Genomic DNA, 23969 nt, shown 5'->3' on the forward strand with positions numbered 1-23969 from the left:
CTGCTAATTAGAGAAAGGAAATGTCTCAAAACTCAGAGAGTGGTACCAGGCCCCTCACCCACAACATGCATTTTGAGATAAAATTGGCACAAGGTGAGTCATCCCAGGCCATAAAGCAATTGACTTGAATCTTGAAGAAAGGCAGGTTTCCAAGCAAATACCTAGTCTCATTAACATACCTTAAGAGAACATTTGCATGAGTAAAACTTACTGTTTGTTGAGTAAAACATGCTGGTTTGTCAAGTCATTTCTGAGTCTTAGGCAGAACAGACTTGAAGAAAGACTATCTAAGGTAAATACATAGTTCATTAGCAAAGCTTAAGAAAAACATTTCCATAAGAAAAATGCATTGGTTAGTTCAAGGTTTGAGAAAAGTTAAGCTCAGGTGGAACCAGATGTTGTCATGGTAACACTGAATTTTAAAGGAAACCTTTTATTTTGTGTAGAGAAGAGAAAAAAAACCTGACACTTGTAGTTTGTTTCCTCCTGCTGCTTAAGAGAGAGATAAAAAGTGTCTTGACACTTGCAACCTAATTCCTCCCTTTGGGGGCCCCAAGGCTTCCTACCTATTACCCTCTCACGGGGGACCAGGATGTGATGTATTCTGTCACTTTGTAATGATTGGTCAGGGTAAGGGCCAGAATTACCTTGATGATTCACATATTAGGGTTTGGTTGAAGACCCTTGCCACTTTGATTAAATCCAGGTTCTAGCCACGCATACAAAGTTTGTGCTCCTGTAATAATGGATCATTTTGGATTATGTGTCGAGATTGGTCCCTACAGAGCATTCTTACTTAAGTGGCTCCATCGAGTTTTCTAAGTTGTTTCTAGCTACGTGACTGAGAGTGCTGAACAAACCCCAAACTGCCATTTGTCCCTTGTGCCAGGACACTCATCCCTCGTGGGAATCAATAAGTTTTAAGCGGGAGAACGTTTCTGTATCTGTGGATGCAGGGCTAACAGGTTATTTATTTCAGGAACCTCAGGAGTAGTAGTTCAGATAAGCAGAAAGGCTCCTCATTGTGTTAAAGGACAAGCAACAATCCCAACAAAGCACTCTCTGAAGTGACTAAATGGTCACAGTGGGTTACATCACAATGAGTTTGCAATATAAAGTTCAGACCATCTGTAAATTTAGGCTTATTGCTCCTAAGGGTAGGTAGTGTGGCTGGATTCTGGTTTTTTTTTTTTTTAATGGAACTAGAAGACTGCTGTGTTTTTTGTTTTGTTTCTTATGTTTTTCAAGCTGAGTTCTTACTGAAGGATATTGATCTGCATCTGTGGAAACGGTATTCAACAGTATTTTCTTTCCTTTTCAGGTCTCAGTTTGCAGAAATAATAAAAGCACATCATCAACAGCTCATGCATTGCCTTCATGTGGGCCCAGAGTACAAGCACAGATGAAGAGCAGACACTGACTTCACACTTCTGACAGGTATGTAATACAGCCCTCAGTTGTACTTTGACTGTGTTACCCCCTTCTGTACAGTAGGCTCCTCTCTCAAGGCAGGTCTCTCACCAAATTTCCTCAGGTTAGTGTCTGGTTAGTACTGTGTTCAGGTGTACTTAGTCGCTCATAATTGTTCATCGTAATGATGAGAAGATTTCTGCCTGTGTGATTCAAATATCAACCTGTTTATAAGTTCCAACAGCCGTGAACTCAGTTTAAACTCAAAGCCCAGAAAAGAACCAATTTCACACATCTGATAGGTATGGAAGAGAACTCTCAGGTGTACTTTGTGTCTTACTCCAGTGCTTTACAAAGATGATTTTCTGAAGTGTTTTAATCGAGTTTATACTGGTGCCTAGGAGGTGCGTCCTTAATGCTAAAAGGGAGCAATGACAGGTTTACTTCAGTAACCTGAGACCTTTTAAAGCTATAAAAGTAGCCTTCCTGCAGGAAGAGCTAAGGATCCCCTAGCCAGAGGCCCTGGAGGAGGAGCCTCAACTCCTTGTTCCTGAACATGGCCACTGCCGTGGCCACGCCCCGTTAGTCTTGGCTTGCAGGGGCTCCTGGGTTGGCAAGCTGGTCCCAGAACACCACCACCTATTGCTTCCACACCTATCTTGGAGGCCTGCCCAGCATCCAGATTCACCCAGAATCCTCTGAGTGTGCCAACCCTCCCTTCCTAGTCTCACAGGACTTCCACGGAGGGATTCACAGGCAAAGCCTGGAGACCGTGCTCTAAATGCATCCGCTTGATGGCACTATTGCTCCTGAAAAGCCAACCACCCTCTTTAGAGCAGCCTCTCCTTCCGCCCTTTGGGTGTTGTAAAACGCCTTTGGAGGCCCAAGAGCCTTCTAAGCCCTCCAAGCCTGGTTGGCTCCACAGGGGTGTTGTGGGATGCAAAGTCTCCTCTTTGGGGACTTTTCCTCAACAGTAGGAATATACAGATTAGCACATGTAAAGGATGCTGTCCATCTGTTAAGTTAAAAGTGGGAGAACGTTTCTGTATCTGTGGATGCCGGGCTAGCAGGTTATTTGTTTTAGGAACCTCAGGGCCAGTAGTTTAAGTAAGCAGAAAGGCTCATCATTGTGTTAAGCCACAAGCCTCAATCCCAGCAAATTACTCTATGAAGTGACTAAATGGTCACAGTGGGTTACATCACAATGGCTTTGCAGTATAAGGTCCAGAGCATCTGTACATTTAGCCTTATTTCTACTAAGGGTAGGTAGTGTGGCTGGATAGGTTTTTGTTTTTTGTTTTTTTTTAAATGGAAATAGAAGAAGACTGGTTTGTTTTTGTTTTGTTTTGTTTCCCGTATTTTTCCTGCTGCATTCTTACTGAGGGAACTTAATTCACATCTGTGGCAAAGGTATTCAACAGTATTTTCTTTCCTTTTCAGGTCACAGTTTGCTAAAATAATAAAAGGGCGTGATCAATAGCTCGTACATTGCCTTGGTGTGGACCCAGAGTGCTAGCACAGAGGAAGAGCAGACACTGACTTCACACTTCTGATAGGTATGTAATACAGGCCTCAGTTGTCCTTTGATTCTGTTTCCCCCTTCTCTACAGTAGACTCCTGTCTCAAGGCAGGTCTGTCACCGAATTTCCTCGGGTCTGTCTCTGGTTAGTAGTGGGTTCAGGTATTTTTTGTTGTTATTCAGTCACTGAATCATGTCCAGACTCAGTCGTGTCCGACTATTTGTGACCCCATGGAATGTAGCTCACCAGAGTTCCTGGTCCTTCATCATCTCCCAAAGCTTGCTCAAATTCATGTCCGTTGAGTCGGTGATGCCATCCAACCATCTCATCCTCTGTTGTCCCATTCTCTTCCTCCCTTCAGCCTTTCAGATATACTTAGTTGTGTGGCAGTTTTGCACTGAGTAATTCTCACGAACACACAGGATTATGAGAGAGCAGGGAGAGCTCATGGAAAAGCAACTCCCAGAGAACAGGCTGAGCGCACATTTTATTGGTAATTTATCTTGTAATCCTTAACTAAGAGCAGTAAAGCAAGACAGACCAGAACTCTGGGATTAAGTAGGCTTCCTTCTGGAGGTCTGCAGGTAATCACATGAGAGTTGTAAAGAAAGGACTTGGTAGATAAGGGGGTTTGTTCTGCATGCAGAACAGCATCTAACTAGAACAGCATCTGACTAATGCTGATGTATCACCCAGAATGTCTAGCTTAAGGCTGGGGATGGTGGTGGGGGGAGGGGGAGAGCAAGCAAGGAAGAGGGAATAAATAAGATTAAATTCTAGGTGACATTTCTGAGAAAGCAGCAAAACATGGTTCCCACATAGTCGCTATGGTTGTTTATCATAATGATAAGAAGAGTTCTGCCTGTGCAATTCAAATATCAACCTATTTGTAAGTTCTGAACTCAGTTTAAACTCAAAGTCCAGAAAAGGTCATTATTTTACTTGAGCTGATTTCACACATCTGATAGGTATGGAACAGAAGTCTCAGGTGTTGTGTTTTACTCCTGTGCTTTATACAAAGATGAGTTTCTGAAGTGTTTTACTCGAGTTTATACTTAATGCTAAGGTGGAGCAAAGGTAGGGTTACTTCAGTAACCTGAGACCTTTTAAAGCTATCAAAGTAGCCTCCCTGCAGGAAGGGGAAAGATCCCCTAGCCAGAGGCCCTGGGGCAGAAGCTTCAGTGCCTTGTTCCTGAACATGGCAGTTGCTGAAGCCATGCCCCCGAGGGCCGGGCAGCGAGGGGCTCCTTGGTGGGCAAGCCCGGTCCCAGAATGCCACTGCCTGTCCCTTCCACACCTGCTATGGAGGGGTGGCCAGTAGCCAGATTCGCCCAGAATCTTTTGAGTGCTCCAAACTTTCCCTTCCTCCCCTCATAGGCCTTCCCCAGTGGGATCCACAGGCAGGGCCTGGAAGCATCTGCTTGATGGCACTGTTGCTCCAAAAATGCCAACCACCCTCTCCAGCATGCCCTCTGCCTCCGCCCTTATGGAACAAAAAAGCCCATGGAAGCCCAGGAGCCTTTCAAGTGTGCCAAGCTGTGTTGGCCCCCCTGGTGTGTTGGGGGAAGCAGTATCTCCTCCTTTGGAGCGTCACCTTGGCGGGAGAAATGTGCTGATAAGGACATCCAAAGGAAGCTGTCCATCTGTGTGTCCATCTCCACAGCCCTCTAGGAGATTTTGAGTCCTCATGTTCTTCCACACACACCCCTACCCTGTTTCCTTGCAACCAGGACCTTGTTTCTGTACTCTTGGGGACGTGCATCCATCTGTGTCATCTCGGGTAGAATCCTAGCTCTCTTGGGACACTGATTCAGAGCTGGAGGTGGCACAAGGACCTGAGTTTGTCCTCTTTGCTACTTGATTGCCTCTCTGCTATTCTCATCCAGCTACCTCATGTGGCTTACACGTTCAGGAGTAGGCCCAAGAAAGGGTCTAGACCACTATGACAGCTGGAGAAACTGATAGGGACCCAGGGAACTGTGGTAGATTGCTCACCTCCAGGGGTCTCTAGGCAGTCACTTTGCAGGGTTGGAGGGGCGTTGGTGGATTGAAGTTCATGGGACAGGCGTAGATCCTGGTGGCTCCTGCCGTCCACACAGACAAATGGCCCTTGATGAGGGCCAGTTGTTCAGCAGACCCTTTTGGGGAGCTCTCCACGGGAGTCAGTACTCTAGCTTCAAACCCCCCACTTGTTGGTCAGTTCCTTCACTTGTTCCTTCCTCCATTCGTACAAATGAATGAACCCAAATGTGAGTATGTTATATATATGTCATATATAAACATATGTGTACACTTAGATAGCATGTACATGTGAGCATGTTATATGTATGTCATACGTAAACATATATATGTACACGTAGATAGCATGTACATAATGTCCCTTCTCCTATGTTCCGGGTGACCACCTGAGGGGTGCCACCATGGACAGAAATTTCTGCCAGTCAAAGCCAAGGCCCTCACCTTTGCCCGATGGCCATTCCCAAGTTGTCCCTCTGCCTTCCAAACATCCCACCCCACCCCGCAGTGGGAAACACACATAACTGCTGTGTGTGTGCTTCTGGGGTTGAATGTAGGTTAAAGCAAGGGGATGCAGAGGGCTGCGTGCATTTTGTCTGCTCCCAGGCTGCAGCAGGCTCATGTAGTGATGTGTACTCTCTTGTGTATGGCTGCTCTCACAGCATTATAAGTTCCCCCGGCCTGGGCATGTGTCTGCAGAGGCTGCGTCCTGTGCTGGTTGGTCCCCTCCATTTCTTTTCTGACACTTGCCCAGGGTCAGGTGCCCTTGTCTGTGCTTGGCGGTAGGAGCACGGGGTATTTCACGTGTCCCTTCTCTTTGGATGGGTGGGTGGGGGCTCCCATCTTGTTCCTTCCTCCCATCTTCTGTCTTCCACAGAACTGGCTACAAGGGGTTAGCCACAGAGTCGTGGTTGCCGGAGTGCCACTGTGGGTGACTGGATTCATTTTCTAGCATCAGCATCTACCCAGAGGAAAACACAAGGGTGAATGATCACTTGGCCACATCCCAGAGCACACACCCTTATCCCCAAAAAGTCAGTATGATGGATCTGTGTGCAGCAAGACAGGAAATGCGTTGGTGCCCATATACCTGTGTCTCATAGGAGCTGCTGGTCACTTGTGGAGGACTCACGCAAGACATCTGTCAGTGTCCCAGCATAGTCCCACAGGTGCAGAGCCGAGGAGACAAGCTCTGCGCCTGTAAATGCCATGGCCGTGGCTGTGGTTCCCACTGAAAAGTGACTGTGGGGGAAGGTACCATCAAGGGTTTCACCCAACACGCTTCTTTCTGTATGAACTGCTTCTGTCTCATGGCCTGGGATGGACCTGTGCAATTTCCGAAGGATGGGTGGAGATGGCTTTTCACACTTGTGCTTTATTCAGAAGTTTTGGTTGACCCAGGGTGCTGGTATGAGTGAATGAATAGTAACCAAAGACACTCTCAAGGTTGCCCGGACAGGGGTGTATGCAGGGCTCCTTCTTAATAAGCTGCACCGGGGTGGTCCCACACTGAGTGAAGGGCGTTCGGCTCTTTTCGTTGCAGAGGAGGCAGAGTGAAGGAGAGGATGAGGAGGGAAATCGGGATGTCAGTCATCTCTGGGTGCTGGTGTTGGGTGAATGAGTGCTCTTTGTTCACTTCCCTACCCTCTTCCAAAAGAATCTGTTTCATCATAGGAGAAAGTCAGTGATGCTGGTAGTTCAGCAAGCCTCAAGGAGGGACTCCAGGTAGGGTTGTGGCATGGGGACATTGGTGTACAGTGCCAAAATTCTCAGCCACACTTGAAAAGGCTCTCGAGTCAGGGCCTGATTGGGGAGCTGGAAGAAGGAGATGCATGGGTGAGCATCTAGATCATCTGTGTAGCATTACCCTAGGTGATGGGTAGGTTGCAGTCAGCATCCTGCGGGCCTGGGGAGAGTGGAAAAGGATTGGTCCTGGGCCTCTGGCAGCTGCACCAGGACTTGGTTTGAGCTCCAGCCTCCATGAAGCCAGCTGCCTGGGACATGTTCACTGTGCTCACTCACAAGAAACAGCAGTCCCAGCCCAGCCCGACATGGGGGTCGGGGTTGGAGATCCTTTAAGGAGAGCCAGGCCTCTTGAGCTTTGGGCCTCTTGAGCTTTGGGTCTCTGTTGCTATGAGTGGAGCCCTTTACACCTATTCGTTGCATCCTCTCCTGATGACTCTTAGGCCTAGTCTCTCCACTGTGGCCCTCTGCCAAGCAAGGTAGGCCTTGGGAATCTGCTCTTGAAGGATTATTAAGAAGGTGCACTCCGGCTGGGTGGCATGGAGGTTTGGGACAGTGTGTGAGGGATGTTGGTGGTGGTGGTGTGCCCAACGAGGCAGCCCACTGTAGGTCTGTCTTCTTGTACTCCCTGAGTCTGCCTCTGGACAAAGCGAGGAACGTGAAAGTGTGAAGCCTCCAGGAGGTGTACTTCCCTTCCTCAGGAAGGGAGGCCTTTTCCTTTCCGGCACACGTGACTGGATAGGAGTTGTACGGCTACCCAGACCTGAGGAGTCCAATGCCTCCTGGTCCCCAGAGCATTGAGGGGGGCCACGTGGAAATGTGGCCTGAGTGTGTGTGCACATCACCAGCAACCGGAGGTGTTTTCTTTCCATCTCTGTTTCTTCTTCCTCTTGTCTCCTCTTGAAACAGTCTTGCCATGAGGAGGATGCCTCCTGCTGTGGCTCAGAGTATTTGCAGGCCTCTCCAGGCGGGCTGGTGAGGGTGTGGCACCGTGGTTTAGCAAGGTGTTGGACACTGGTTGGCAGCCTGGCTGACATTTTGTGGTTAGGAAAGGGCAGAGGCAGGGTCCCAGCAAGGGCAGAGTGACATTTCTGGGGCACCTCTGCCTTCAAGAGGAACCCATTTGGCCATTCCAAGAGCCCTTCATGGGAAGATCTGGGCATTGAGTCAAGTCTTTGGTCTGGGTTCTAGTCTCTAGGCAGGAGGAAAGAAGCAGCCATGTCACCTGCAAAAGGAGCCTTCGGCTGTGACCACCGACTCTCCCTTCCCTCCCCTGCGCCCTGCCCCACTTGGCTCTCCTGTAGGGCAACCCAGGGACAGGGACGGAATACAAATGCTCCCTGCGCTCTGCTCTGGGGACCAGGAGGCACTGGACCCCTCAGGTCTGGGTCGCTGTACAACTCCTATCCAGTCGCATGTGCCGGAAAGGAAAAGGCCTCTCAAGACGTGAAGCTGCCTGTCCTATGCGGCGTGGATCCCATCTGTGTGCAATAAAGGCTGCAGGCAGACAGCTGCATGTCTGCGTCTGCACAGGTTGCAGTGGGAATAGAGAGAACACCCCTGAGCCAGGCTCACCTTTGTTGTGGAACACCTCTACCCAACATGATGGGGCTCTTTTGAGCTTTCCTCTCAGCTTGAGAGTTTGGCCAATGCCCAGAAGCACAGGACATTCAGAGTTACAGAGAGGAAGACGTGCTCAGAGAAAATCGAGGGAAAAGGACAGAACCTGCTCATGTCATGTCACATCACGTCATGTCATGCTGGTTCGATCCAACGGGAGTATGCAAGGCTTCTGGAGGATGCAAGGTGCTTCTGGAGGCGGTGGACCAGAGCTTCTGGTGGTGGATCAGAGCTCCAGTCTCTTTCCACAGCCTCCCAGCCGGAGCACTTGGCATCCAGAGTGTGTTCCTTCAGCCAATGTGGGTGGATACAGGGGGTGGCGGCAGTACCTCCAATGGCATCCCCTGCCCTGTACCCAATTGGGCAGGTGCTGAGAGGGCACGTAAGGGCAGGAGCTTGTGCCTACCCTACACACCCCAGTACACCAGAGAGAAACCAAGGTGCATCCCCAGTGGCTCCTAGCCGCCTGAAGTGTAAACCACACTGAGTTGGCAGGAGCCTACTGACCACAAGCATACACACACACACACACACACACAACACACACATCCATGTGTAAATCACACTGAGTTGCCAGGGACCTACCAACCATAACCACACATACCCTTCCTTGGATGGCTCCCATCCCTGGCCTTACCCTGGGTGTTGTCAAAAGACTGACTTGCTCTGGGGTCTCTGGGGCAGCACCCATGGCCACTCTGGACTGACCCGTGTGTGCCACCATCCACACCTGAATACCCCAGGGCCCTTGTAGATGAGCCAGGTCCTTGGTGGCCACCCATCATCACACCACAGTAAGTCTACATCACTGTTGACCCCCGACCGGTGCCACTGGGCCGACATCCTTTGTGTCCCTCTGTGACCCATGACTGGGCCTCTCCAAGCACTGGACAGGCGTGACTCGATCTGTGTGCCCACACTCAGGATGTTTCCCGAAGTCTTAGGCAGATGTAGGTGCTAAAGACACTGTTGCGGGTCCACTGCTGGGTGCCTACATGGGGAGTCTTTGCTCTTTTGTGATGAGGGCAGACTGAGAGGATGCCATGGAGAGCAGGCACCGCAGATGGGAGTGACAGACTTTGAGGAGTGCCCCTCTGAAGTGGCCATGCTGTTGAGACATCTCACTTTGGCCAGGTTGGACAGAGCTTGGCGTTTCTTTTTTTCCTCAGTAAAGGGCTGAGAGAGACATCTTAGGTTGAGGTAAGGGGAAGGGCAGGTGGCCATTTCTGGTGCAGTGCTGCCATCAACAGGACAAGGGATCTGCCAAATACATGAACCCTGTACTGTCCCTTCCTGGGGAGGACTGATAAGGGATTGAAGGGGCAAGGGACAGTGGCCCCTGGAAAGTGGAGAGCTCTGCCAGAGGAGGTGCAAGAAGCAGGTCCCAGGGCTGGGTGGGGTCGTGGAAGCTCCAGGGACGCCACCAGGACAAGGGGCATGGCCAGGGTGCCTGCCCTGTGGGGTACAGGAAGTGGAGTCTCCATGGACCCTGGTGGCCACCATGTCTGAGTGGCACTAGAGGAAGCTGCTCTGAAGGAACCCAGTGCAGGGCTGTGGACACTGGTCCACTGGGAGCCAGAGCAGGATGGGCCTGGGTGGGCCCAGAGCCCCAGAAGCCTCTCTCTGGGCTGCGGCCCAGGCAGAGACCACCCTGGACAACTGGAGTTCCGCTGCCATCAGGGGCAGAGGCAGGCCTAGTGACCTTCTGTCCAGTGCCGATGACATGTGGATCCTGGCTACCCAGTGCCAAAGGAACCCGAGGCCCAAGGATAGCTCCCGGTCAGCCTCCAAAGGGAACAGTACTCGCCGGACACAGGAGGCACTGCAGAAGGCGCCCTTGTCCTGAGCCGAAGAATCTCATTGGCGGGTGCAATGTCATCTTCCAGGGTCTCCAGGATGCTGGCCCTGGCCAGTCTTGTCCCCAGGTCTCCCAGAGCCGCGTCCCAGAGAGCAGAGAAGAGCCCAGCCAAGTGGATCCCCGGGCCACGTCTTTGCAGGCTTCAGCTTTCTCCTCAAAAGGCCCTGAGCCTCAGTTCAAGTGACGAGAGGAGGACGAGACCTACTTTCCATTCAGCCCTGGCTCTCCAGGTCTCAACCCTGTGCTTGCATCTGCAGCCCAGGCAGGACATCAAGAAGAAGAGGTCTGAAGAAGCTGCCTGGAGCTCACCTCTACTGGACCGAGAGAAACGCCTCCTCCTTCCTTCTCTTTCAAGACCACCACTCTTCCAGCTTGTCTGCCAAGGCCAGGAGCCTGGTGCATCCCGCCGGGCACAGGGTTCTGCCTTCTAGTCCCCGGCTGACCCAAAATGCCACTTCTGGAGCAAGCTCTGGGGCAGCTCATGCCTGCCCTTTACTTGGCTCTAACCTGCCTGAGGGGTGGGGGTTGGGGTGGTTTTATGGTGAGGGACAGGGCTGAGGGGGGATGGCTTCCAACTGGAAAGAAATTTCCATGCGGGAACACTACCTCTTCCAAACATACCCCCTCGCTTTCACCCCTCCTCGAAGGGTGCTGAATGCCACCCCATGCCCCTTCTTCCACACTACTGAGTTGCCCGAAATGTTGTCATGTGAGGTTATGTGGGCAGAGCCTCCCTTAGGACCAGGCCCTGACCAACCTATGGGGTCTGATGGGTCAGCTGGCACAGGTGGTCTCCTTGTGCCCCTGTGCCCAGGACCAATGTCTGCACATGCAGAACACGGAGCCCCTCATGAAAAATCACAGCAGTCCTCCCCAAGAAGAGGACCTGGGTCCTCCATGGTGGGGCAGTGGGGGCGAGGAGTAGGGGTTCACCTAGCAGTGCAGTTCCGTTCCTGAAATAGAATGCCAGGGAAAACATACCTGGATTGCCTTGCTGTCTGCAGACGTTTTCGCCCAATTCAGCTTCAACATACTGCTCTGGGGCCAGTTTCATCCCACCATGAGTAGTGTCCGGATACCCTCTGTCATAAGGCAGAGGAAGGGCTTCACGGGATCCTGTGGGGCATGGGACCCAGACTCTTTGGCACAAGCCAATGTATACAAAAACTCATCTCCAACCCGGACATAAAGTGCACATGCATTTGTCTCAGTCTGGGACCAAGCCTTCGTCAGGCAAAATTCCACATCATGTCTGCTGGATGTTTGTCCCTGACAGGGTGGCCACCTCTTCCCCTTTTGACTTTGTTCATGGTAGCCAGGCACAGTGCTTCTGCCTGGGCAATAGTTCCTGGGTCGCCAGTGGCCCTGAGACCCCAGAGACTGTACTGGTGGACCTCCCTCCTGCAGGATGGGCAAGGATCCCCTGGCCACAGGCCCTGGGATAGAGCCTCAGCTCCTTGTTCCTGAATATGGCGGCTGCTGAGGTCAAGCCACCAAGGGCCTGGCAGCCATGGGCTCCTCCATGGGAGAGCCAGGTCCCAGAACACCACTGCCTGTTGCTTCCACACCTGCTCTGGAGGGGTGTCCAGCAGCCAGGTTCACCCAGAATTCTCTGAGTGCTCCAGACACACCCTTGCTCCCCTCACAGGCCTTCCCCAGCAGGATCCACAGCCAGGGCCTGGAGGCCAGGCTCAAAAATCTTCCGCTTGATGGTGTTGCAGAAACCAGTACTCAAGAAACCAAGCACCACACTTGGAGAGTTGGAGAACTCAGGTTTATTATGCCGGTGGACCCAGGGGAGGTAACATTCCAAGCTCTGAGCCCCCACAAAGGGGTTACAGAGTTCTTAGACACAGACAGGCATGATTAAGTGGGTTTGTGGGTTTGCAGGGGCTGGGCGATTGCAAACAGCAGGACAAGGGTGAGTGAGATAAGCTCCAGTTCCTAGTATTGTGAGTCCCCACTTTCTGAGACCTATGTGATCCAGACTTTGCAAGGAGCAAGCTGAGTTACAGAGGCAGGAATAGGAGGTTATGTAAAATTTTAACCTTTCCTCTTCAATGCCACTGTTGCTGCAGAAATGCCATCCACCCTCTGGAGAATGGCCTCTCCCTCCACACTTTGCAGGTGAAAAAACGGCCCATGGAGGCCCAAGAGTCTTCCAAGTGGTCCACAGGAATTTTGTGAAAAGAGGTGTCTCCTCCTTTGGGGGCTGCTCCTTGAGAGTAAGAACATAGCTAAAGGTGAAGGAGGAAAGGAACAGGCCACACTGACTCCATCTTGAGAAGGAAACTCCCTCTTGCATTCTCGGTGAACTTTGAACTATATGCCTGGTAGCCATGGAGACTGGAGAAGGCAATGGCACCCCACTCCAGTACTCTTGCCTGGAAAATCCCATGGACGGAGGCGTCTGGTAGGCTGCAGTCCGTGGGGTTGCTAAGAGTTGGACATGACTGAGCGACTTCACTTTCACTTTTCACTTTCATGTATTGGAGAAGGAAATGGCAACCCACTCCAGTGTTCTTGCCTGGAGAATCCCAGGGACAGGGGAGCCTGGTGTGCTGCCTTCTATGGGGCCGCACAGAGTCGGACACAACTGAAGCGACTTAGCAGCAACAGCAGCAGCCATGGAGACAACATAGGTACAGCCGAACAGGCCTCCCAAACTGATAAACACCAGATTCCATACCAAGATTTCCTGTCGCCAGAAGGAATGTAATAATCCCCTATGTAGTCAGTCACCTTTGTAATCTTTATGGCACCCGTTGATGTAGGCTACAATATGTAACCAACTGACCCTTCTGATTATGAATCATGACTATAACCTGATTGTATCTCCCTTTGACATTTTCCAGAGTAGGATTGAGGAATTCAGGGATGTGCACTTGTGCACGTACACTTAGGGTATATAAGGTTTTCACAAAAATTGTTTGGGGTCCCTGGCTAAAGAGGAAACTCTGCCTCAGACCTGCCGTTGTGATAAACTGCACTCTGCTATCCACGTTGTCCTTCTGAGTGACTTTGCTTCCTGGAGCATTCGGCTACAACAAAAGGACATGCAAAGGAAACCATCTGTCTCTGGGTCCATGTCCACAGCACTCAAGGAGATTCTGAGTCCACATGGCCTGATCCCCATTTCCTGGAGACTGGAATGTGATGAATTCTGTCACTTTGTTATTATTGGTCAGGATTAGGGCCAGAATTCCCTTGATGATTTACATAATTAGTAGTTCATTGAAGACCTATGCTTCTTGGAATAAATCCAGGTTCTAGCCATGCATACAAAGGGTGTGCTCCTGTAATATGGATCCTTTTGGAATATGTGTAGAGATTGGTCCCTACAGAGACTCTTAAGTGGCTCTGTTGTGTTTTCTAACTTGTTTCTAGCTACGTGACTGAGAGTGCTGAACAAACCCCAAACTGTCATTTGTCCCTTGTGCTAGGACATTCATCCCTCATGGGAATCAATAAATTAAAAGTGGGAGAATGTGTATCTGTGGATGCAGGGCTAACAGGTTATTTATTTCAGGAACTTCAGGGCCACTATTTCAGGTTAGCAAAAAGGCTCATTGTGTTAAACCACAAGCCTCAAACCCAGCAAAGTACTCTAGGAAATGATTAAATGATCACAGTGGGTTGCATCACAATGGCTTTACAGTATAAAGTCCAGGCTGTCTGTACATTTGGGCTTACTTCTCCTAAGGGTAGGTAGTGTGGCTGGATCTTTTTTTTTTTTTAATGAAACAAGAAGACTGGTGTGTTGTTATGTTTTGGTTCTTATATTTTTCATGTTATATTCATGTTTCATGAAGGATATTGATCTGCATCAGTGGCAAAGGTATTCAACAGTATTTTCTTTGCTTTTCAGGAACCAGTTTGGTAATAAAATCAAGGCATGTGATCAACAGCTTGTACATTATCTTGGTGTGGACCCAGAGAGCAAGCACAGACGAAGAGCAGACACTGACCTCACACTTCTGATAGGTATGTAATATAGTCCTCAGTTGTGCTTTGATTGTTTCCCTCTTCTGTAGAGTAGGCTCCTCTCTCAAGGCAAGTGTCTCACCCAATTTCCTCGGGTTAGTGTCTGGTTAGTTGCATTTTCAGATACATTTAATCGCTATAGTTGTTCATATTAATGATCAGAGGAGTTCTGCCTGTGGGGTTCAGTTGTCAAACTGTTCTTAAGTTCCAACAGCCCTGAACTCAGTTAAAACTCAAAGCCGAGAAAAGGCCAGTATTTTACTGGTGCCGATTTCAGACACCTGATAGGTACGGAAAAAAACTCCCAGGTGTACTTTGTGTTTTACTCCTTTGCCTTTTACAATGATGATTTTCTGAAGTCTTTTAATGGAGTTTATACTGGTGCCATGGAGGTGTGTTGTTAATGCTAACACTGAGCAAAGGCAAGGTTACTTCAGTAACCTGAGACCTTTTAAAGCTATCAAAGTAGCCTTCCTGCATGAAAGGCAAGGATCCCCTAGCCACAGGCCCTGGGTCTGGAGCTTCAGCGCCTTGTTCCTGAACATGGCCACTGTCGAGGCTACGCCCCCGAAGGCCTGGCAGCCATGGGCTCCTTGGTGGGCAAGCAAGGCCTCAGAACACCACTACCGGTTGCTTCCACACCTACTCTGGTGGGGTGCCAGGCAGCCAGGTTCGCCCAGAATCCTCTGAGTGACCCAAACCTTCGCTTCCTCTCCTCACAGGTCTTCCTCAGTAGGATCCACAGAAAGGGACCGATGCCATGCTCCAAAAGCTTCCACTTGATGGCACTCTTGAGCCAGAAATGTCAACTACCTTCTGGAGCTGGGCCTCTCCCTCCACCCTTTGTGTATCAAAAAAGGCCCATGGTGGCCAAAGAACCTTCCAAACCCTCCAAACTATGTTAGCTCCAGTGGAGTGTTGGGGGAAGAGGTGTGTCCTCTGGGGGCTTCTCCTTGGTGGTAATAACATACTGAAAAGGACATTCAGGGGAGCCCTCCATCTCTGGGTACATGTCCACAGCACTCTAAGATTTTCTGAGTCATGTGGCCAGGCCCCTCTTTCCTGGGAACCAGGATGTGATGTATTTTGTCAACTTTGTTATTATTGGCCAGGGTTAGGGCCAGAAGTACCTCGATTATTCACATACTAGGGATTGGCTGAAGACCCTTGCCATTTTGAATAAATCCAGGTTCCAGCCATGCATACAAAGTATTGCTCCTGTAATAATGTATCCTTTTGGAATATGAGTAAAGATTGGTCCCGAGAGAGCATTCTTTAGTGACTCCATCTAGTTTTGGAACTTGTTTCTAGCTAGGTAACTGAATAAGAGTGCTGAACAAACCCCAAACCATTCACATGTCCCTTGTGCAAGGACACTCATCCTTCATCAGTTAGTTCAGTTCAGTTGCTCAGTCGTGTCCGACTCTTTGCGACCTCATGGACTGCAGCACGCTAGACTTCCCGGTTCATCATCAACTCCTGGAGCTTGCTCATAGTCACGTCCATTGAGTGGGTGATGCTATCCAACCATCTCATCCTCTGTCGTCCCTTCTCCTCCTGCCTTCAAGCTTTCCCAGCATCAGGGTCTTTACCAGTGAGTCTGTTCTTCGCATCAGGTGGCCAAAATATTGGAGTTTCAGCTTCAGCATCAGTCCTTCCAATGAATATTCAGGACTGATTTCCTTTAGGATGATGGACTGGTTGGATCTCCTTGCAGTCCAAGGAACTCTCAAGAGTCTTCTCCAATACCACAGTTCAAAAGCATCAATTATTTGGCACTCAGCTTTCTTTATAGTCCAACTCTCAATCCCTACATGACTACTGGAAAAACCATAGCTTTGACTAGATGGACCTTTGTTGGCAAAGTAATGTCTTTGCTTTTTAATATGCTGTCTAGGTTGGTCATAACTTTTCTTCCCAGGAGCAAGTGTCTTTTAATTTCATGTCTGCAGTCACCATCTGCAGTGATTTTGGAGCCCAAATAAATAGTCTGTCACTGTTTCCATTGTTTCCCCATCTATTTGACATGACATGATGTGACCGGATGCCATGACCTTAGTTTTCTAAATGTTGAGTTTTAAGCCAACTTTTTCATTCTCTTCCTTCACTTTCATCAAGAAGCTCTTTAGTTGTTCTTCTTTGTTTTCTGCCATAAGGGTGGTATCATCTGCATATCTGAGGTTACTGATATTTGTCCTGGCAATCTTGACTCCAGCTTGTGCTTCATCCAGCCTGGCATTTCACATGATGTACTCTGCATATAAGTTAAATAAGCAGGGTGACGATATACAGCCTTGATGAACTCCTTTCCTGATTTGGAACCGGTCTGTATTCTATGTACAGTTCTAACTGTTGCTTCTGGATCTGCATACAGATTTCTCAGGAGGCAGGTCAGGTGGTCTGGTATTCCCATCTCTTTCAGAATTTTCCACAGTTTGTTGTGATCCACACAGTCAAAAGCTTTGGGTAGTCAATAAAGCAAAAGTAGAAGTTTTTCTGGAACCCTCTAGCTTTTTCGATGATCCAGCGGATGTTGGCAATTTGATTTCTGGTTCCTCTGCCTTTTCTAAACATCTGGAAGTTCTCAGTAAATTGTAACTGGGAGAAAGTTTCTGTATCTGTGGATGCAGGGCTAATAGGTTATTTATTTTAGGAACCTCAGGGCCAGTAGTTTAGGTAAGCAGAAAGGCTGATCATTATGCTAACCCACAAGCCTCAATCCCAGCAAAGTACTCTATGAAGTCACTAAATGGTCACAGTGGGATACATCACAATAGCTTTGCAGTACAAAGTCAAGACTATCTGTGCATTTAGGCTTATTTCTCCTAAGGGTAGGTAGTGTTAAGAGGAAAAGTTAAAATTTTACACAACCTCCTGCTCCTTCTGCCTCTGTAACTCAGCTTGCTCCTTGAAAAGTCTGGGTCATTTAGGTCACGTAGTCTCAGAAATTGGGGACTGAAAACACTAGGAACTGGAGCTTCAGCTCCTTGTTCTTGAACATGGCGACAGCCGAGGCCATGCCCCCAGTGGTTTGACAGTCATAGATTCCTTGGTGTGCCATTCTGGGCCCAGGCAGGATGACCTGTCCCTTCCACACCTGCTCTGGAGGCGTGTCCTGCAGGGAGGTTTTCCCAGAATCTTACGAGTGTTCTGATACCTCCTTTCTGCCCCTCACAGGCCTTTCCCAGCAGGACCACAGGCAGGGGTGGGAGGCCATGTTCAAAACGCATCCACTTGATGGCACTATTGCTCCAGAAATGCTACCATTCTCTCCAGCATTCTCTCTCCCTCCATCCTTTGTGGGTCAAAAAAGGCCCCTGGAGGCCCAAGAGCCTCCCAAGCCCTACAAGAGGGTTGGCTCTACTGGAGGAAAGAGGTCACTCTTTGAAGTGACTAAATGGTCACTGTGGGTTACATCACAGTGGGTTACATCACAATGGCTTTGCAGTATAAAGTCCAGATCATCTTGACATTTAGGCTTATTTCTCCTAAGGATAGGTAGTGGCTGAATTGATTTTTTTTTTTAATGGAACTAGAAGACTAGTGTGTTATTTTATTTCTTGCTTTTCTTGCTGAATTCCTTCTGAAGAAAGTTAATTTGTACCTGTGGCAAATGTATTCAACAGTATCTTTTTCTTTTTAGGTGTAGTCAGAAAATCAAAGGGCGTGATCAACAGCTCATTTAGCCTTTTTGTGTTCCCAAAGCACAAACAGAGACGAAGAGCAGACACTGACTTCACACTTCTGATGGGTATGTAATACAGCCCTCAGTTGTGTTTTGATTCTGTTGTCCCTTCTGTACAGTAGGCTCCTCTCTCAAGGCAGGTCTCTCACCGAATTTCCTCTGGTCAGTGTCTGGATAGTAGTGTGTTCTGGTACTTCTGCTCAGTCCTATCCAACTCTTTGTGACCCCATGGACTGCAGCCCACCAGGCTTCCCTATCCTTCACCATCTCTCAGAGCTTGCTCAAACTCCTTCTGTCCATTGTGTCTGTGATGCCATTCAACCATCTCATTCTCTGTCGTCCCCTTCTCCTCCTGCCTTCAGTCTTTCAGGTATACTTCGTTGCTATACTTTTTCATCGTAATGATGTCATGAGTTCCTCCTGTGTGATTCAAGTATCAACCTATTTGTAAGTTCCAGCACCCCTGAACTCATTTTAAACTCAAGCCCTGAAAAGGCTATTATTTTACTGGAGCTGATTTCACACATCTGATAGGTATGGAATAGAACTCCCAAGTACACTTTGTGTTTTACTCCTTTGCCTTTTACAAAGATGATTTTCTGAAGTGTATTAATCCAGTTTATACTGGTGCCATGGAGGTGCATACTTAATGGCAAGACTGAACAAAGGCAGGGTTACTTCAGTAACCTGAGACCTTTTAAAGCTATCAAAGTAGCCTTCCTGCAGGAAGGGCAAAGATCACCTAGGCAGAGGCCCTGGGTCAGGAGCTTCAGCACCTCTTCCTGAACATGGCGGCTTCTGAGGCCTCGCCCCCGAGGGCCTGGCAGTCTTGGGCTCCTCTATGTGAGAACCAGGCCCCAGAACACCACTGCCTTCCCTTCCACACCTACTTTGGAGGGGTACTTGGCAGCCAGGTTCGCCCAGAATCCTCTGAGCACTTCAGACACTCCCTTTCTCCCCTCACAGGCCTTCTCCAGCAGGATCCACAGGCAGGGTCTGGCGGACTAGCTCAATAATCTCCTGCTTGATGGCACTGATGCTCCAGAAATTACATCCACCCTCTGGAGCATGGCCTCTCCCTCCACCTTTGCAGGTGAAGAAAGGCCCATGGAGACCAAGAGTGTTCCAAGTGGTCCACCAGAGTGTTGTGGGAAAGGTGTCTCCTCCTTTGGGGGGCTTCTCCTTGACATAAAGAACATAGATAAGAGGACATGAAAAGGCAGCCATCCATATCTGAGTCCATGTCCATAGCCCTCTAGGAGATTCTCAGTCATATGGCCTGGCCCCTGTTTCCTGGGGACCGGGATGTGATATATCCTGTCACTTTGTTATTATTGGTCAGGGTTAGGGGCAGAATTACCTTGATGATTTACATATTAGGGGTTGGTTGGAGACCCTTGCCACTTTGAATAAATCCAGGTTTCAGCTATTCATACAAAGTGTGTGCTCCTGTAATATGGATCCAGTATGTGTAGACTGTTCCCTCCAGAGCATCTTAAGTGGTTCCGTCCAGTTTTGTAACTTGTTTCTAGTTAGGTGACTAAGAGTGCTGAACAAACCCTAAACTGTCATATGTCTCTTGTGCCAGGACACTCATCCCTCATGGGAATCAGTAAGTGGTAAGCGGGAGAATGTGTATTTGTGGATGCAGGGCTAACAGGTTATTTATTTCAGAAATCTCTGGGACAGTAGTTTAGGTAAGCAGAAAGGCTCATCAGTGTTTGAGCACAAGCCTCAATCCCAGCAAAATACTCTAGGAGGTGACTAAAGGGTCACAGTGGGTTATATCACAGTGTATGTGCAGTATAACTTCCAGACCATCTGTATGTTTAGACTTATTTCTCCTAAGCGTAGCTAGTGTGGCTGGATCGCTTTTTTTTACTGCATCTAGAAGACTGGTATGATTTTTGTTTTGTTTCCCCATGTTTTTCATGCTGATTCTTACTGAGGGAAGGTAATTTGCATCTCTGGCAAGTGTATTCAACAGTATTTTCTTTCCTTTTCAGTTCACAGTTTGGTAAGAAAGTCAGAGGTCGTGATCAACCGCTCATACATTGCCTTGGTGTGGACCCAGAGTGCAAGAACAGAAAAAGAACAGACACTGACTTCACACTTCTGATAAGTATGTAATACAGGCCTCAGTTGTGCTTTGATTCTGTTTCCCCCTTCTGTACAGTAGGCTCCTCTCTCAAGGCAAGTGTCTCACCAAATTTCCTCGGGTTATTCTCTGGTTAGTAGTGTGTTCAGGTATTTGTTGTTTTTGTTCAGTAGGTCAGTCATGTCTGCCTCTCTGCAACCCCACCGACTGCAGCATGCCAGGCTTCCCTGGCCATCAGCAACTCCTGGAGCTTGCTCAAACTCATGTCCATTGAGTTGGTGATGCCATCCTAACATCTCATCCTCTGTGGTCCCATTTTCTGCCTGCTTTCAATCTTTCAGGTATACTTAGTTACTATAGTTGTTCATCGTAGTGATGAGAAGAGTTCTGCTTGTGCGATTCACATATCAACCTATTTGTAAGTTCCAACACCCCTGAACTCAGTTTAAAACTCAAGCCCAGAAAGGCCATTAGTTTACTGGGTCCGATTTCACACATCTGATAGGTATGCAACAGAACTCCCGTGTGTACTTTGTGTTTTACTCCTTTCCCTTTTACAAAGATGAGTTTCCTAAGTGTTTTAAACAAATTTATACTGGTGCCATGGAGATGCGTTATTAATGCTATTAGTAAGCAAAGGCTTTGACTGTGTGGATCACAATAAACTGGAAAATTCTGAAAGAGATGGGAATACCAGACCACCTGACCTGCCTCTTGAGAAACCTGTATGCAGGTCAGGAAGCAACAGTTAGAACTGGACATGGAACAACAGACTGGTTCCAAATAGGAAAAGGAGAACATCAAGGCTGTATATTGTCACCCTGCTTATTTAACTTATATGCAGAGTACATCATGAGAAACGCTGGGCTGAAAGAAGCACAAGCTGGAATCAAGATTGCCAGGAGAAATATCAATAACCTCAGATATGCAGATGACATACCCTTATGGGAGAAAGTGAAGAAGAACTAAAGAGCCTCTTGATGAAAGTGAAAGAGGAGAGTGAAAAAGTTGGCTTAAAGCTCAACATTCAGAAAACTAAGATCATGGCATCTGGTCCCATCACTTCATGGCAAATAGATGGGGAAACAGTGGCTGACTTTATTTTTCTGGGCTCCAAAATCACTGCAGATGGTGACTGCAGCCATGAAATTAAAAGACGCTTACTCCTTGGAAGGAAAGTTATGACCAGCCTAAACAGCATATTAAAAAGCAAAGACATTACTTTGTCAACAAAGGTCTGTCTAGTCAAGGCTATGGTTTTTCCAGTGGTCATGTCTGGATGTGAGAGTTGGGCTATAAAGAAAGCTGAGCACCGAAGAATTGATGCTTTTGAACTGTGGTGTTGGAGAAGACTCTTGAGAGTCCCTTAGACTGCAAGGAGATCCAACCAGTCCATCCTAAAGGAGATCAGTCCTGGGTGTTCATTGGAAGGACTGATGTTGAAGCTGAAACTCCAATACTTTGGCCACCTGATGCGAAGAGCTGGCTCATTTGAAAAGACCCTGATGCTGGGAAAGCTTGAAGGCAGGAGGAGAAGGGGACGACAGAGGATGAGATGGTTGGATAGCATCACCGACTCAATGGACGTGGGTTTGGGTGGACTCTGGGAGTGTGTGATGGACAAGGAGGCCTGGCGTGCTGTGGTTCATGGGGTCACAAAGAGTTGGACACGACAGTGACTGAACTGAACTGAACTGAGTGAGCAAAGGCAGGGTTACTTCAGTAACCTGAAATCTTTTAAATCTATCAAAATAGCCTGATATTTTTACAAACCCTAGAGCTAGGAAGGATTTTGAGGTGATCTTGTTTATCCCCTGGGTTGCTGAAGGAAAAACCTTCTTTCTTTCTATGCTGGAATCTCTGAAGAACGATATGAAACTTCACATGTGAAATGTACTTTGTTATATAGCCCCTTCTAGTTAAGAAACTTTGTTTATACCTTATTTTTTTATTTATACCTTATTGAAATCTCTGTTGAGAAGGTTCCAGCAAAAACTCATTTGTTGTTTCTTTATAGGAAGAAAACTAGTTCTGTCAAATGCCTGTTCTGTATTATTATTCTGGTTATAACATGGGGTAGGCTCAGTAATATGAAAGAGGAATAGGTTATAATTTGTAATTGTAATATTAGGTTATTGCAAAAATGCACTTTTGCATTGTTGAACTTTGCCCTATATATTGGCATACATTGTTTAATAAATGTGGTTATATTATATATCATTTTAATGTACATTTCTTGCCTTTTTGTGCTAATGACTTATGTTTATTTATATTTATGTCTTTATTTTATATTTATTTATTTTAGACTAGGAAAATGTTAGACAAAAGGAGAATTCAAGCAATTTTCTTATTTAGGTTCAAAATGGACTTCTCATGTTCAAATATGCTCTGAGAAAGAATATTTAGCCAAGAATGCTTTTTACTTCACAGACTCTAAAGACAAATATAGTTAGCAATGTGTATCACTTTTAGAAATAAATGATGCATATATACATAGTTTTCTAAAATGTCTGACTCGAGGTGACATTTGCAAGAAGGGGCAAATAAGATGGAAGTGTTATCCATACATAGCTAGACTTAAGCTTTGTTCGGTATAAGTATTCTGGCTTGTTTGAACCTCTTTAGAGGAGTGATTAGGTAAAACTGGGACAGGATTCACCAGATCAATGTCCCTTTTAAAAGAGGAAAAAAATTCTGGGTTCTATACCCAGAACCCTATAAATTTGACTGGCCAAAGACAGATTATGAAGAGAAAAACAAATAGAAGTTTATTAACATAGGTACTGCCCAAGTAAATATGGGAGTGTTCATCAGTAACCCCTAATCCCACTTCTGGTTATATATCTGAAAGAAAAAAAACCATTATCTTGAAGCGATACCTGCACTTCTATGTTCATTGCAGCATTATTTACAATAGCCAAAACACAGAAACAACGTAGGTGTCTAATGAGGGAAGAATGGATAAAGAAAATGTGATATAGGGACTTCCCCAACAGTCCAGTGTTTAGGACTCTGCATTTTCACTGCCAAGGGCCCAGGTTCAATCCTTGGTCAGAGAACTAAGATCCCACAAGTTGTGTGGTGCCCCCCTCCAACAAAATAGCAAAGAAAATGTGATACACACACACACACACACACACAAACACATACAATGAATTACTGTTCAGTCACAGAAAAGAAGGAATTCTACTACTTGCAGCAACATGGATAAATCTTGAAGGCATTATACTATGTGAAATAAGTCAGAGAGACAAATAATATACTTCTTTATATGTGGGATCTGCTAGGGACAGGGGAAGTAGGTGAAAATAGTCATAAAGTACAAATTTATTCTTTTTTTTTTTCCAGTGGGTTTTGTGATACATTGATATCAAATTTATTCTTATAAGGGATGAATGAATAAGTGCTGGAGATTTAATGTACAGCACAGTGAATTTTTTGTACACTTGAAAGTTGCTAACAACAAATCTTAGCTAACTATGTGAGGTGATATTAACTAATCTTATTGTGGTAATCAGTTTGCAGGATATATGTATAGAGATCATCATAGTTGTACACCCACACAGTGTTAGAGGTCAAAGTTAAATAAGAGTTCGTCTTCCTTTTAAAGGAGACACACATTTTACAAATGAAAATTTCTCTTATAAATGGAAATTTCCTTTGTAGAAGGAAAGCCTGTGCTGTTTTTGGAGCTTTTCATGTGTTGGGGCCTTTACCTGAAAATATTACAAAGAGGCAGGTTTTGGGTTGGCATACTCTTAAAAGACCCTATTCAGATGGGTGTCTTTTACCTAGTACCCACATTTTAACTTCTCACCTTCACTCTCGTAACTTTCTATACAAGTGTTTTAGTTAATCATCATAAAGCATGCATCATTCAATAGTCAGATTTTGGGGAGCATCTCATTTTGGATACTCAGTGAAGGTTGTAAAAAGATTCCAGTTTGTATTATTGTACAGTGCAACCTCTTTTCAAGGTTACACAGTTGAGAAATGAACTGTCAGAGCTTTTTTAAAAATTTAATACATTTTTAG

General features: G+C 47.1%; 1 long non-coding RNA gene across 2 annotated transcripts in view; it reads left to right on the top strand.

Annotated features, from left to right (window-relative positions):
- Positions 1-20687, top strand: part of LOC122690091 — a 29640-nt gene extending 8953 nt beyond the window's left edge. For both annotated transcript variants that reach the window (XR_006339971.1, XR_006339970.1), the window contains exons 2-7: positions 1322-1437; positions 2851-2966; positions 14036-14151; positions 14874-15081; positions 17795-17902; positions 19843-20687. This is a non-coding gene — a long non-coding RNA (uncharacterized LOC122690091). The remainder of the gene's footprint in view (positions 1-1321; positions 1438-2850; positions 2967-14035; positions 14152-14873; positions 15082-17794; positions 17903-19842) is intronic.
- Positions 20688-23969: the final 3282 nt, after the last annotated feature.

This window comes from Cervus elaphus, chromosome X (genome assembly GCF_910594005.1).
Source record: "Cervus elaphus chromosome X, mCerEla1.1, whole genome shotgun sequence".
Taxonomy (NCBI): Eukaryota; Metazoa; Chordata; class Mammalia; order Artiodactyla; family Cervidae; genus Cervus; species Cervus elaphus.